We start from the raw sequence: 15,283 nt of genomic DNA on the forward strand, positions 1-15,283 counted from the left end.
GCCGGCTATATAGGCGGAGAGAGGGAGAGACAGGCAAGGCAGCCGGGCGGGCACGCACGTGTTGGGCCCGCGGTGGCAGCGACGAGCTAGCGGAGAACATTCCGCGGCTTGTTAGGGTTTTCTCTTCTCGATCCCCGCCGCGCGAGCGAGCTGTGCAACGACCCGGTCCATATGATGGATGGATGGATGGTGCTTGCCGCCGATCGAGGAGGCAATCGGCGGCCTCGCTAGCTGTCCGCGCGGCGCGCCAGATCGAATCGAATCGAGCAAGCTAGCGGCTTCTACCTCGCGCGCGCCGGCCGGACAGGCTGGATGGCAGGCGTGCGCTAGCTCACCCCCCGTGGAGTTCTGCTCTTTCTAAAATCGGGCATGCGCGCGCGGCGCCCGCCGTGAAGGTGAGGCCAGGCGAGGGAGGCGAGAGGTAGGCGTGCGTGTGGGGTTCATCTCCTCGAAGCGATAAGCAGGGCCATTAAAGCCACCACGGGGGGGCCGGTGGCCCCTCAACACGACACGAGAGGCGAGGCCACCGCCGCGATAAGATTTCGCCAAATCTCTTGCCCCCCCTTTTAATTCATCTTTTAGACCTTCTGATTTCTACGATTTCTGTAAGATTTAAATTTTATAGGAAAATTTCTTATATAAGTTGTTTAACTGTTGATTTAAAAGAACATATTTTGTAAAAACTAATTCTATAAGTATCTTGTAGTAGTGTAAATCTTATAGGAAAACAAATAGATCATACCTAGTGAAAAAAAATTGTTCACTATAATCATAAAAACTCATCTTTTCATGGGATTCAAATATGCATGCCACCTAATCTTATGATTCCACTATTCCTATGTTTTTTTATCCTATAGATAAAAGAAGCCCTTAGGGTGTGTTTAGTTTAGAGGTATTAGGCGCTGAAAAGTGGTTGTCGTCTGTTTGGTGTGGAGGATGAAAGAGGTAGAGATAACCCAATTTCACTAACATTCGTCTGAAACAGTGGCTCAGCTTGTCTAACAAAACGTGACAGATGAGGCCAACCACTTCTGGCTCCCTCCTCTAGCCTCACCGCCAAAAAGTTTTTTCGCGATGATTTGCTTGCTCACCATCCGCGAAAGAAAAGAAAAACCTCAACCGATATTTTTTCCCATCTCTTCTCAATCTTCTCTCGTGAGTCATGGGCGGAGTGGACAAATATTAACGTGTGGCGTGAGGAGGCGGTGGTGGAACTACTCCGAATGGTGGCGAAATGTACTTCCCTCCCTATCCCCTCTATTCCTTGGTTGGCGGTGGGGCTAATCCTCCCGGCTTGCATCTCTGTCTCGGTTGGCGTCGGGGAGTGCCGAGATTAGTATGGCAATGGAGGTTAGAAAATGGCTACAACTAACCACCTCTCATCGTATAGAACCAAACAAGAAAATGGAAATGTCTTTCATTCTTCTCCACCTGATGACGAAGTGCTCGGTTTCAAATCTAAGTGTTTGCTGATATCCTTAGCCAAGTGGTTGGAATACCACATCATGTAAACATATATTCCGTGAACCAAACACACACCTACAATTGGACTATCTCATGACACAAGATGGATTTGTTGCCTCCCATAGAGAACCAATATGTAGTTGGAAAGTTAAGAGGACAGTGATACCTAGCCATAAAAAATTAGAATCTAGGTTTCACGTTTTGGTTTTGGTGTTTCATAAAGGTAAAATATTTTTTAGTCAGAGGCGACATTTTCTCAATAATCGAATACTTTTGATAACACCATCAATTAATACGTTGCTCAGTCTCTCGAAGATGTTCAAAAAATTGGATCGGTACACACGTTCATAGAGGTGGTTGTAGATAGGTATGCATGAATGCCTGGGTCTCTCTAGTGTGCATCTTAAAAAAACTTTGCAACCGTAAATCCGTACTTAATACCCAAGGATTGCTCGCACTGTAGTCCGCACAGTTCTACGTGTATGTTTGCAAGAACACGGGCGCTTTCCTAATTGCCTCGCGCACGCGGTCCATGCATGTGTTGATAAGACATGATAGCTTGCTACCTGACAGTGCTCGTACGAGTGTCCACCTTACGTCTCTGTCTAGTGGACTATAGTCAAACGAAAGTAAAAAAATGGAGTAAGTCGAACATCAAATGTGTTCAATTTGGTTATTTGGTGACACTCCACATATCGGTTGTTCCTTCTTTTATCCGTCGGTGCATCCAACGTGACAACCCATTACATTATTTTAATATTTAGAATTAAAAAAAATACATAGGCTTCAAACTAGACATAAATTTTAACTCATCATAAATTTAAACTCAGTAGACATACAAATAAAGATAAAACCTTAAAATAAAACTCTAAATCTAGGGTTTGCGTTGTCGCTGGTGGCCTAAACTTCGTCGTCGGACTTGATCTTGATGACGATAGGTGACAAGACCTCAACCGACAAATTCACCTAGTTATGCATTGCCCCCGACAGAGAGAGGAGGAACTGGGCTACACCACGATGACAACCAGCCGGCGATGAGCCAAACTTGGGGTCCTTCTTCACAGGCCATCATTTCATTGCATTCTCATCAAGAGCCGATGGGGAGGTGGATAGACTCACCGATGGCTTTTGTTGGGAGGTGGGGACGGAATGTCTAGGAACCACCCCGACGACTGGCATAAAAAACGAAGCAAGTGCAGTAGGTGAGAGGCTAACGGGCGGGCCCAAGAAGGACGTGCGAGGTACCGCAAACGTTACGCCATATGCCAGGAGGATGCAAACCCATCCTAAATTTAGGCTAGAAATTTATCATGGCGGACAGGAAAAATGTAGACCATGTTGATGCATGTAAAATGCATACATGAACTTTGCGTTGTATTACTTATATTTCAATCATATTTGCATCATATAAGGATTATATCATTGTTTTATATTGATTTTGGAGATATTTCACAGTTTCCCTATTTTTCTGGAATTAACCCTGCACTGTTAGAAAACCCCTTTTTATATATTTTGATGTTTTAGGGACTCCAACGACGTCCAAATCACCTGAGATTTTACGAGGATCAGTTTTTGGAAGGAAGAAGTAGTACGAGCCAAGAAAGCGCAAAAAAGGAAGTTTGAGGACCAAAAGGGGTAAGCCCACGCGGCTAGATTCCTTGGCCGTGTGGGGTGCCCCATCCTGGCCCTCGAGCCTCCGATGCCGTCTGTTTTCATCTCCGTGCCTCCGTCTTGACCTAAGAATGTCTATAAAAATACTTCCCCAATACCTTTCGGAAGGGAGCGCCGCCAAAACACGAAAACACGAAAACAGAGACCTAGAGCTGCAGATTGGAGGGGGAAAACTCCAGCGGGGCGCTGTCGGCGTGGTCTCCACCTCCTGTTGGAGATATGCCCAAGAGGCAATAATAAAGTGGTTATTATATATCTTTGGGTTTATGATAAATGTTTGCATACCATGATATAATTGTATTAACCAAAACATTGATACATGTGTGTTATGTAAACAACAAGGAGTCCCTAGTAAGCCTCTTGTATAACTAGCTTGTTGATTAATAGATGATCATGGTTTCGTGATCATGAACATTGGATGTTATTAATAACAAGGTTATGTCATTAGATTAATGATATAATGGACACACACCCATATAAGCGTAGCATAAGATCACGTCATTAAGTTCAATTTGCTATAAGCTTTCGATACATAGTTACCTAGTCCTTCGACCATGAGATCATGTAAATCACTTATACCGGAAGAGTACTTTGATTACATCAAACGCCACTACGTAAATGGGTGGTTATAAAGATGGGATTAAGTATTCGGAAAGTGTGAGTTGAGGCATATGGATTAAGAGTGGGATTTGTCCATCCCGATGACGGATAGATATACTCTGGGCCCTCTCGGTGGAATGTCGTCTGATTAGCTTGCAAGCATGTGACTAGTTCACAAGAGATGATATGCCACAGTACGAGTAAAGAGTACTTGTCGGAGACGAGGTTGAACAAGGTATGGAGACACCGATGATCAAACCTCGGACAAGTAAAATATCGCGTCACAAAGGGAATAGTTATCGTATGTAAATGGTTCAATCGATCACTAAGTTATCGTTGAATATGTGGGAGCCATTATGAATCTCCAGATCCCGCTATTGGTTATTGGTCGGAGAGGACTCTCGACCATGTCTACATAGTTCACGAACCATAGGGTGACACACTTAAGGTTTGATGTCGTTTTAAGTAGATATGGAATATGGAATGGAGTTCAAATTTTGTTCGGAGTCTCGGATGGGATCCAGGACATCACGAGAAGGTCCGAAATGGTCCAGAGAATAATATTCATATATAGGAAGTCACTTTACAAGTTTGAAAATGATCCGGTGCATTTATGGAAGGCGCTAGAATGTTCTAGAACCTTCCGGAAGAATTCACCATGGAAGGTGGAGTCCCGGTTGGACTCCACCAACCCTAACTTGCCAACCGAGTGGGAGGGTGGAGTCCATGGAGGACTCCACCTCCTTGGCCGGCCAGGCAAGGGGGGAAAGGGAGAGTCCCTGTCCCTCTAGGTTTCGTCCATTTGGAAGTTTTTGAATTGGGGTCTTATTCGAACACTTTGGGCAAACCCTTGGGGTTCCACCTATATAATGAGGGAGAGAGGGAGGGGGCCGGCCACCACCTTGGCCGCACCATCAAGAGGCACCAAGGCCGGCACCCCAGCTGCCCCCTCTCCCCAAACTCTAGCCACCCCCTCCTCATACTTCTCCCGTAGCGCTTAGGCGAAGCCCTGCCGGAGATCTCCACCACCACCGCCACCACGCCATCGTGATGTCGGGATTCCGAGGAGGATCTACTACTTCCGCTGCCCGCTGGAACAGGGAGAAGGACGTTGTCATCAACACCGTACGTGTGACCGAGTACGGAGGTGCTGCCCGACTGTGGCACCGTCAAGATCTTCTATGCTTTTTGAAAGCGGCAAGTGATCATCTTCTGCAACAACGAGATCTAATCTCGTAGGCTTTGGAAATCTTCGAGGGTTAGTCTCATGATCTTCTCGTTGCTACCATCTTCTTGATTGGATCTTGGCTTGTTATTCGTTCTTGCGGTAGGAATTTTTTTTTCTATGCTACGAATCCCATCACCTCCTCCAACAACTCCACCATCGTCACCATGATGAAGAGGGAGTAGTCCACCCCTAGACTATGGTTTTGTGGAAGTAACTTATGTATCTCTCCTCTCTCTGAGCTTCACTAATTAGCACCGTATGAGCTGTTGAACATGATTAAGGTCATCTATGTAATACATTTTTATGAGTTAATATATGTTTGAGATTGCAATAGTTATGTTTCTGTTATGAAAGTAGATGCATATTATGTACCCCGTTCTTGTTTACTTGTTCTGATCAAACTTGTGTATGAGGGCGTGTGAGGGGGAACATATGCATTAAATGGAGTAACGTGGAGTGGCTAGTGCGGTGAAAGTTACAGAAATTCTGCGATCCACTCGGGTGTTTACCTTACATTTTTACCTCACTAGGGATAAATAGAATACCATGCTACCGGGGATGTGGGGTGGCCTTGCCACTTCTCCATGACTAGATCTAGCATGTTCTTATTTTAACTTCATGTCATAGAACTTAATGATATACTCTGATTTATCTTAATTACTAGGATGTTATGATTTAGTTCGCATCTTGGTGGAGTATAAGAGAGATATTAATAAACTAAATATCTCTATGTTAGGACGTGATGCCCATATAACTAGTAACTTGTCATGAAACCTTTATATTACAATCATATATGTCAATTCTAGTGTTCCATTATCTACCACTTTATAAAAGAGGGAGTGCGTTTGTGAAACTATGAACCACAGTCCATTTTTAATCATAAGAAACCCCTTTCCAACACTTTATACACACTTTTTATTTCCAACCATTTAAAAATCCGAAAATACAAAAACACTTTTATTTCTAGCATTCACGATATGAAACCCCAAAATATCATCCATTATTATTTCCATCATCCTTGCATATTTATTTACCATCATTTGTATATCAAGTTGTTTTCTGGAGATGTGCAAGTAGAGATATCTATCCCACTAGTTCCACGCACCACACTGTTTTCTATCACCGTTGCATTACCATTCATATCATTGCATATTTATTTCTCGTTTGCATTTATTATCTTTTCACATCTTTGCTCACACCTTGTGCTTGACAACCACTTGGTGAGGTTGAGGACACAAAACATTTTTCTTTGTTTTGTAGGTCTCATAAGAGAAGGATAAGAAAACAAACCCTTCACACACAGTTTCTCGAGAGTTCGATATTACCCTCGAGTCATCCTCGTGGGGAAAACACGTCTTCCATATCTACAAACAATGCACTTGAAGCTCAACCTAAGCGTATACACTCTACACCCATCACATGCGAAATGGGACACTGTGTTGGGTGCCCTTGCCCTGTTTCCACACGGACACAAACGAACACATGATGCCCAAATGGGTCGCCGTGTTGGAGAATCCCTAAGAGCATGTCTCCATCGACACCACTCAAGTAGTGTTCGGCACACAAACAAAGGCCTTTTGGCGGGTGTCTGGATTGTTTGTGCAACGGTAGCGACTTCCCTAGCGGCACCCTCCAACCGACCAGTCCTATTAATTTTGGCCAATTTTGTTATCATTTTAACTATTTTTCTAATGATGGCTATTTTGTTTGCTATTTATTGGATAGAAAAGAAAATACACATGATTGCAACACAAATAATTAAAGTTTCAGCCATCCAAATGATGGCCGGCTGCCAATTTTGTCCACAATAAACCTAACATATCTATAGAAATTAACTATGATGGATATACTCTAACATGTGTTTATGAGTTTTCTCAAACCAAGCCTTCACTTTGGGGGTCCGTAGCGGCATTGATGAGTCAATGTTGTGTAGGCGTCGTCGATGAGGTCGATGCCTTGGGTGCGACATCGGGCATGGACGTCCCCAATCGGGGAGGAGACATGGGGTCGAGGAGGTTGTTATTACCGATTCAAGTGAGGATAAACATGATCGCGATGGTTCCCTCATCGTTGAAGTAGGGTGCGGAGAAGACGAGGAACTATGTGAACGACCGAGAGCAATGGTGTTCCCTTGGTTAAAATAGTCACCGTAATTGGTATACTCCTCCGGGTCGGCCAAGTTCGGTGTGTGCATCCTACATGCAAGTCGTTGCATGTGTGTGGCCGTTACCCCCTGGTTGAAAACAGACAATGCGGTGTTGGGCAGTTTTTTAGGCTGCCAAGATATTTCGGGTGCACTGCTAGGGGCGCAATGGTCAGATTTGGGGTGGGGGTGGGGGCTATTGGGGACGCTCGTAGAGATGCTCTAAGTCGCTCTAAGTCAGTTTATGTTTGATGAGACATAAATTTCTTGCTACCGGGAGCATGAAGTGTATACATAGAACTTGCATCTATGCCTTGTGAGAGCATGAAGATAAGAAAGATAAATTGTTGGTTTGCATATGTCTAAGTCAATTGATTGCCCTTTGATTAATAGAAATCTAAAAATATAGGAATAGAAAAGGTTTAGAATTGCAATGGTATGTCCATTTCAATTCTACAAGATTTTTTTAGAAGTTTGTTTGACTCCATGACAATGAATTCTAAAAAAGATCTTTGAGTAGATGCTAGATTTCCTATGAAATCTTGTGCAAATATTCTACAAGAATAAATCTCATATATGAGACAACCATTGTAGAAAATATTCCTAAGAATTTGGATCCTCTAAAAGTACTTTGTAAATCCTTTGAATCAAAGAGGCTTTGGATTTTTTCTATGTTTAAGTCAATGGTGCTAATGCTTTGCTCGCATACTGTGATGTGTGAACCTCAATACCAACACATGGTACAACCTAAAACATTGACTTAACCATTAAAATATTAAACATGCCACAAAATTAGCAAAACATTTTCTTGTAATGGAATTGAACAGCTTATCATCCTCTAGGTCTGAAGATGGACAAACGCAAAAAAAAGTAAGAAATAGTCACAACGCAAATTTATATGGCCAAGCCCATATTTCTAAAAACTATGATTATTAATTTATCTGACACATTGTGTATAAAATGTATCAAAAATATATCACTCAAAACTATTTATATTCTATTATCCAGTGATATACTTCATGTGGCATGTAACTCAATTTGTTTATGGAAAACAATGGATATTGAGTTATCTATATATATATCTTTTACAAAGCAAAACTCCACTAACATTTATTAATGCATATTGAGTTATCTATATATATCTTTTACAAAGCAAAACTCCACTAACATTTATTAATGACAGCCGTTTATGTCAACATTCAAGGTATTCACATCTCATCCATTCATTTAGCCAATCAATTGTCCATGTCATCTCGCTAATGTTCACGGAGGATAGTCATCTCTAATGCAGATCATCCATGTCATTCTAGCCATCCAATTTTCCACATCACTCATTTTTAGCCTTCAAATACAAAACATTTCACGTTAGTAAATTGAGCGTTCAGTTTACACAAAAGAGTTCTTAACGAGATTTCCAGACTATACTCTAGTTTTATTGTATAAGTTCACCGTGCTTTAATGCTATAAATTTTATAATGCTATGTTTTGTTTTAGAAACACAGTACACAAAATGAGTGAGAACGTCGCTTCCCACTGATGAATATTCCGCTTTTATGAGTCACACAGATGTTAAACTTGAGGTTTGAACTCTGGTGGGATGGGGGTACAACCACCTTCCTAACCATCCAACCCTATGCTTGATTACGGAGGGTTGTATGGTAAGTGTAGTGCTGATATCATTTTATATTTGACCGTAAAACAATGAAGACTGTCATATTTCCGAAAAGGCAGAAGTGTATTTTTTTTCTATCGAGTGATGCATGCAGCCAAATGGTTATTTATATATATAAAAAGATCTTAACAAAGACGATCATAGTTACATATGCGTCATGACAGACAACCCTGATGAACTTTCTCTTTGTCAGATATAACATCCCAGTGAGAGTGGAAAATCTGCCGACACGACCTTGCAATTGCTTAGTCGTCCTTCTCTTGCACACAAGCATGTGAGTGGTTAAAACTGAAACATCAGTGTGCAGTCTATTGTGTGCAAGTGGGAGAAAACGCGTGTTTCTTGCTCTTTTACCGCAAGAAATAAATTATGAACCTGCTTCGATCCATATTACTTGTCACTAAAATAGATGTATCTAGAATTAAAATATATCTAGATACATCTACATTAATATTAAATTGGAGGGAGTACAAAAATTGGCTCAATCCTACTGCTGGAAGAATTTATTCTGTTACAAGCTAGATATACAACAAGATAATTTAAATTTTGTATTGCCAGATAGCTGATCCATTTATATTTGTGCTCAACACTATAGCCAGTCCATGGTAATCAACCGACACGAAGCCTTCTCACACTGCTGAACATTGCAAACTCAAATACTCAATGCCTCATTGCCTCAATGTATCTCGTTGAGCATAAGGTCATATCCGAAATTGTTTTCTAGAAGAGGTTATTTTAGGCTAACAATTTTCTAGTCAAAGTTATATATATTTTTACCATGCTCGGACTGACATTATGGGGATAACTCAGTAAATATACACATTAATCAGTATTTACCGCCAGAAGAACATTTTTTTACTTCTATCCATTATATATATATATAGTATGAAGTATATATATATATATATATATATATATATATAGTGCAAACTACATGCTCACCTATATTTTTTTCACAAAACTTGGTTTGTAATATCTTAGATATATTATAAGAACATACTCAAACCGATAAAGTATGGTACATACTTCCGTATGGTAGTATATGACACGTGGGTGTAGTTACACCCAGGAGTAGGAAGTATTTATCCTATATATATATATATATATATATATATATATATATACAATAGTGCATATTTCATTCAGATGATCTTTGAATATACAAGAATCGAATTCCAAGGTGGCAATATGTGTTATCACCAATTTCAAGATTTAAACACCATAGAAATAGGCACCAAAAAGGGAATCAATACACCATACAAACAATATAGAAACTCATAATTTATACTCGTATGAAATCCTCTAGTATTAGTTTAAATAAAAATCCTTTCGAATTCATCTGAAAAAACCCTTTCGAATTGAACACAACGTGGTCATAGAAAATCTAAATTTTGCAGTCCTATTGATCAAACAAACTCTATAACATCTTAGTAAGCAATGTATTGCGATGAAATAAATTAAGTATTTTTGTGAAAAAAATTACATGTGACATCTTACGAAGCAATGTATTGCGGTGGAATAAATTTAGTACTTATGTAGATTTTTTTTGAATATGTGAAGTTGAAAATAGAAAATAGAAAACATAAAATATATGAATCAATCACCTCAAGTAAAAATTGAAATGCATCATATATGTAAAAGCTAGAGTATAACTGAAAAATCCTATTCATAAAAAATCTACACGCTTGGAATCAGCAAATTTCAACCAATTATTCTTAAAAATAGTTACTAATCATAACTTCCAAATTTTGATTGAACTTTGCTGAAATATCATGTTGGTGGATGGGAGAGATCACATAGTGATCTAATCATGGTAGACTGGTCCTGCGTATAAATTGGTCTGGCCGATCTGCACCAACCTCACTATACATGCATCGCATCCCTTTCTCGAATCCTTGCAATTGTTGTTCTCAATTATGACTCAACAGAACCATGACCTACACATGCATCTAGAAAAAGCAGAACCATGACCTGCCCACTCGTTGTCTGGCAGTTACTACAATTTTTCCTACAGTAGCACATTTTCTAGAGTACCGAGAGAGGCCGGAAACAGGTTGCCTTACCCATCGTCTTCATGTAGGCTTTCCTCTTTTGGTGTGTTGCTGATGGAGAGATTTAAGCATCATGTCACTCACATGGAGCATTAGTCCAGAAAGATACTCCTGTGCACATTGTACTCCCTTGGAAGATAAGTTTCGCTGGTTCGAGGAAATGGGCAAGGTGGCCTCTAGGTGTCGACCCACTATTGGCCACGCTTCGATCAATACTAAGTTAATCTTGCCGCACGGTGATAGTTTATGGTTTAGGTTCTTGTTTAGTGCCGTGACAGGACATCCTTGGAGCAGAACTAACGATGGTGTATTAAAATAGTGGAGTAGGTTGGATAAATGAAAGTTTATTCAAACTGATCTGTGTCGTGAGAGACCTTGCACCGTCGTGCAAAGGTTTTGGTTTTTTTGAGGTAGATCGAGAATATAACAACATGAGGCTTGGTTGTACTTGATCATGTACAGAATCAATATTTGGTGCACCACGGGACGTTGACACAGTGTTCGAACGGAAAAGGAGCAACTTGTGCTGACGGCCACTTTCAGCACAAAAAAAGGCCATTGGCACAGGGGTCTCCGCTCGGCACATATTTTTTTTCCTTTTTTCTCTCTAGCCCTATGCCGGCGGTAGCCCTGAGGCTTTTTTTTCTCCACGCACCCCCTAGGAATCTCCTTTTCAGTTTTCAAAAAAATATAAGACAATGTTAGAAAAATCAACCATGAATTTTCCTTTGAGATGACCATGTATTATGTGGTCTAGTTGTTAGAAAAATTAACAAACATGAATTGTGATATATTATGCAAAATGGTGTCATGTTTTGGTAAAACAGGATATCTGATTGCATACGACCTTCGATGAAAACATTTTTATATGAAAATAAAAAAATCAAAAAAATCGAAGAATCTACAGCCGTTTACTATTTTTTTAGAATCCGAAAAATCAAAAAAGAAAACATAGTTTTTCAGGTTTTAGGGTTTGATGAATTTTTATTTTATTTTATTGTTTCAAGATTTATCATTACTTATTCATTTTTATTTAGTTAAATAATTATTTGGAATTCAAATAATAAAGAAGTGTGATGTCATGGCCCAAGGGTTAATAGGATTGATAGGGTACTATTGTCAACAACGAATAACTCCTCACCCGAAAGAAATAAAGAAGTTAAGCGTGCTCGGATGGAAGCAATTCGAGGATGGGTGACCGAGTAAGATGTTTGATTAATAATAAGTAACTCGACCTAATATTAAGCATGTTTAGAGATTAAACTGTCAAACAATTTAAAAACTTGCCTCGATTTTTTTGAATAAACAAATAAAAAATGATGCACATGTGCCGACGGCATTGCCATCGGCACAGGACCTTCCACGGGCTAATGGTCCTTAGGCCTCCGCCGGGCCCATCCGGGAGTTGTGCCGATGGCAATGACTGTGCCTGCGGGGACGTGCCGATGGCCAAAATGGCCTGTGCCGACGACCTTGACTTGTTCCCGTAGTGGTGAGAAAACGTGCATAAGCGCCTGATGAGAATAATAAGTGTCGACGATCACACTTCTCGGAAGCATATTTATAACGAAAAATACTAATCCCTCTAAACAATATTAAGTGGACGGAGGGAGTATTATCTATTGTAAATATGAGGCTATATATGATGGAAAATTACGAACCGTGGTGCACTGCTGACTTAGTGATTTAGGCACTAAATTAGTATGGTACTTTTTCCGAAATATGCACAGATATATGATTTCCTTTTATTTTACCATCTATCTTCCATATGAATTTGTGTTGGCGTCAGAAACCCACTGGCGGGCAGAGACGGGTAACACAGTAGAGCCGGGAACAACTAGGGCTGCGGCTGGCCCCAGTCCCTCAGAGCGACGGCTCGCAAAGCCTCCTGGTCACACGTCCGATGCTATCGCAAGGGCGTGCCACCTGACCTATACCTGGTCAGGAAGGTGTTGGATGATGCCTCGCTTAATTTCCTGCATGGCATACATGTAAACATTAAATACGAGCCTCGATCGGCTCTCAGGTTATCCTGTGAATCGGCTCGAAGAGCCGATCCACCCATGATTCGTACAAGGTGTCCGAATATATGGTGGTCCTGCTTGATCAAGATAAAGCTAATGCGATCTACGACGATTTAGGGTTTTCACCGCATAATCGGATCATCCTACTCACGATTGGGCCTCGCGCTCGCGTACGGTGACCGTAAGCCGATCCTAGACGAGGGCCTAAAAACCAACACGAGGTTGATCCCCGGAACATCCTTTCTAGGGCTAGCAAACTTCACCCTACACGCCGCTAGATCCTCCAACCCTTTGTAGGGCCTAACTAATGCGGATGTTAAACTAATCCTTGTAGAACAAGGAGCAACCGTAACGGATCAGATCTACTAAACTATGATCAAGCGGGGTGCCGCCCCTACACCTGAGATGGGTGTAAGGGCGGCTAGATGCATAAGGGTCGCACTACGACAGCATATGATACGAAGAACAATGCTAACCCTAACACATCTAAGATAGCTACGTTGCTCGCCATCAAAAAGGTTTCAGCACGAGCAACGCATGAACAACGTGGGTAGGCTTGTGCTGCCTAGATCGCAAGATGCGATCTAGGCAGCATGGTGCTTACCGGAGAAACCCTCGAGACGAAGGAGTTGGCGATGCGCCGAGATTTGTTTGTGTTGAACGTTGGTTGTTGTTTATTCCATAAACCCTAGATACATATTTATAGTCCGGGGGACTTTCTAATTCAGGCGTGCACCTAACCGTGCACGGGCAAAACTCTAACTCCTAACCGACACGTAATCAATATGTTACAGATACAAGGGCAAACTAGCCCAAACTTTACATGTAAGGCCGATTCACATATTTCTTCCGTATATAATCTTTAAGCCCATCTTGATCACGGCCCACCTCTGACTCGGTCAAATTCTGGTGATAACACATGCCCCCCTGGTTTTGGAAATGACATTTCCAAAATCATTACGCTTTTCTTTCGTCGGGTCATGTCGTGGCAGAGCGAACTGCCGCAGAATCTTCCATCATTACGCCTCGCCTCCTGGGCTTCTCTGTACGAATTGACAATTTCGGCATCACATCCTCGAGAACCGTCATGGCATTAAATCTCCACTACACTCCTTTTATTTACCTGTGCCAAACGGTTCACCACTCCATCCCCTTGCTCGCTCTCTGTCCACCAACACCAAAAAACCCTCTTCCCCTGCAGCCATGTCTTCCTCTTCCTCCTCCGCTTCAGGCCTCCCTCTCCAATCGTCGTCGAAGAACAAGGAAGAGGACGACCCCCGCTCCGGGCGAACCCCATCTCCTCGACAAGGAGAAGAAAGAAGGAGAAGCGAGAGAAGACCAAGGCCTCCCCTCCGCCAGGCTGCCCTCGAAGAAGCGCTCCCGCATGTGGGCGGACAGCGAGGACGACGATGACGACGAGGAAGGAGAAGATGAGGAGGAGGAAGATGATTCCTCCTCCTCCGCCGGGTATCCTCCAACGAAGCGCTTCCGCAGCTGGGCGGATAGCGAGGATGATGATGATGACGAGGAGGAGGAGGAAGCCCCGCCCGACGGCTGGGACAGCAGCGGCGAGGACTTCTCCGGCAGTAGCGCCGATGGCGACGCCGACGACGACGCTAGCGAGGAGTAGTTATGTAGGACCAGTAGTCCCTTGAGCAATCGGCTCTTCTTTTGTTCTTCCTTTGAGCAATCGGCTCTTCATTGTAAGGAATCCCAATATTAATGAAGAATTTCCTTTTAACTTGATTTCGCCGATTTCTTTTATACTGATTTAGCCGATTTTTTCTCATCTGACCTTGTCGACTGTTGGCCTAATCCATGCTCAATGACCGATGGCAACGCATCAGTTTCTTACGATAACTGCGAGACAGAGCCAATTCGGTTATCCCTTCAAGCTAGCCAACTCCGTCGATGACGATGGCACGACCGATCTTAGTAGGTCGGCGATTTGATCTTGAGCGAGGCGTCTTTAAGAGAGCCACGGAACCTGTCTTGGATGCCCAAACCGATGACTCCGTAACAAAAGACGCCACTCTCCGGACCGAGTTGCGATGTAGGGCTAGCCGATTCCAACCAAATCGGCTCCCCGCAGCAAGGATCTTTAGGGCGAGCTGCCCCCCGAGCCTTAATCAAGGCGAATCAGCCAAATGTGCCGCCATTAGCCTCAAATCATAACGTAGCCAGCCGATTTTAACAACATCGGCTCCCCAGAGCAGAGACCTTCAGGGTGAGCTGCCCCCCGAGCTTCTTCGGTCTACTTCTTGTGCCTTGCAGGTCAGATCAGCTCCTTCCTTAACCTGATCTACACGTCCATGCTGTTCTTGGCATTGGTCAGGGTCATGATCCTCAAACTGCCCCAGCCGATACTGCAAACACGAATACTTGCAAAGAGAACCCGGAAATCCTTGAAGAGAGGATCCACTTCCTGCT

The sequence above is a fragment of the Lolium rigidum genome, chromosome 2 (assembly GCF_022539505.1).
Source record: "Lolium rigidum isolate FL_2022 chromosome 2, APGP_CSIRO_Lrig_0.1, whole genome shotgun sequence".
NCBI lineage: Eukaryota > Viridiplantae > Streptophyta > Magnoliopsida > Poales > Poaceae > Lolium > Lolium rigidum.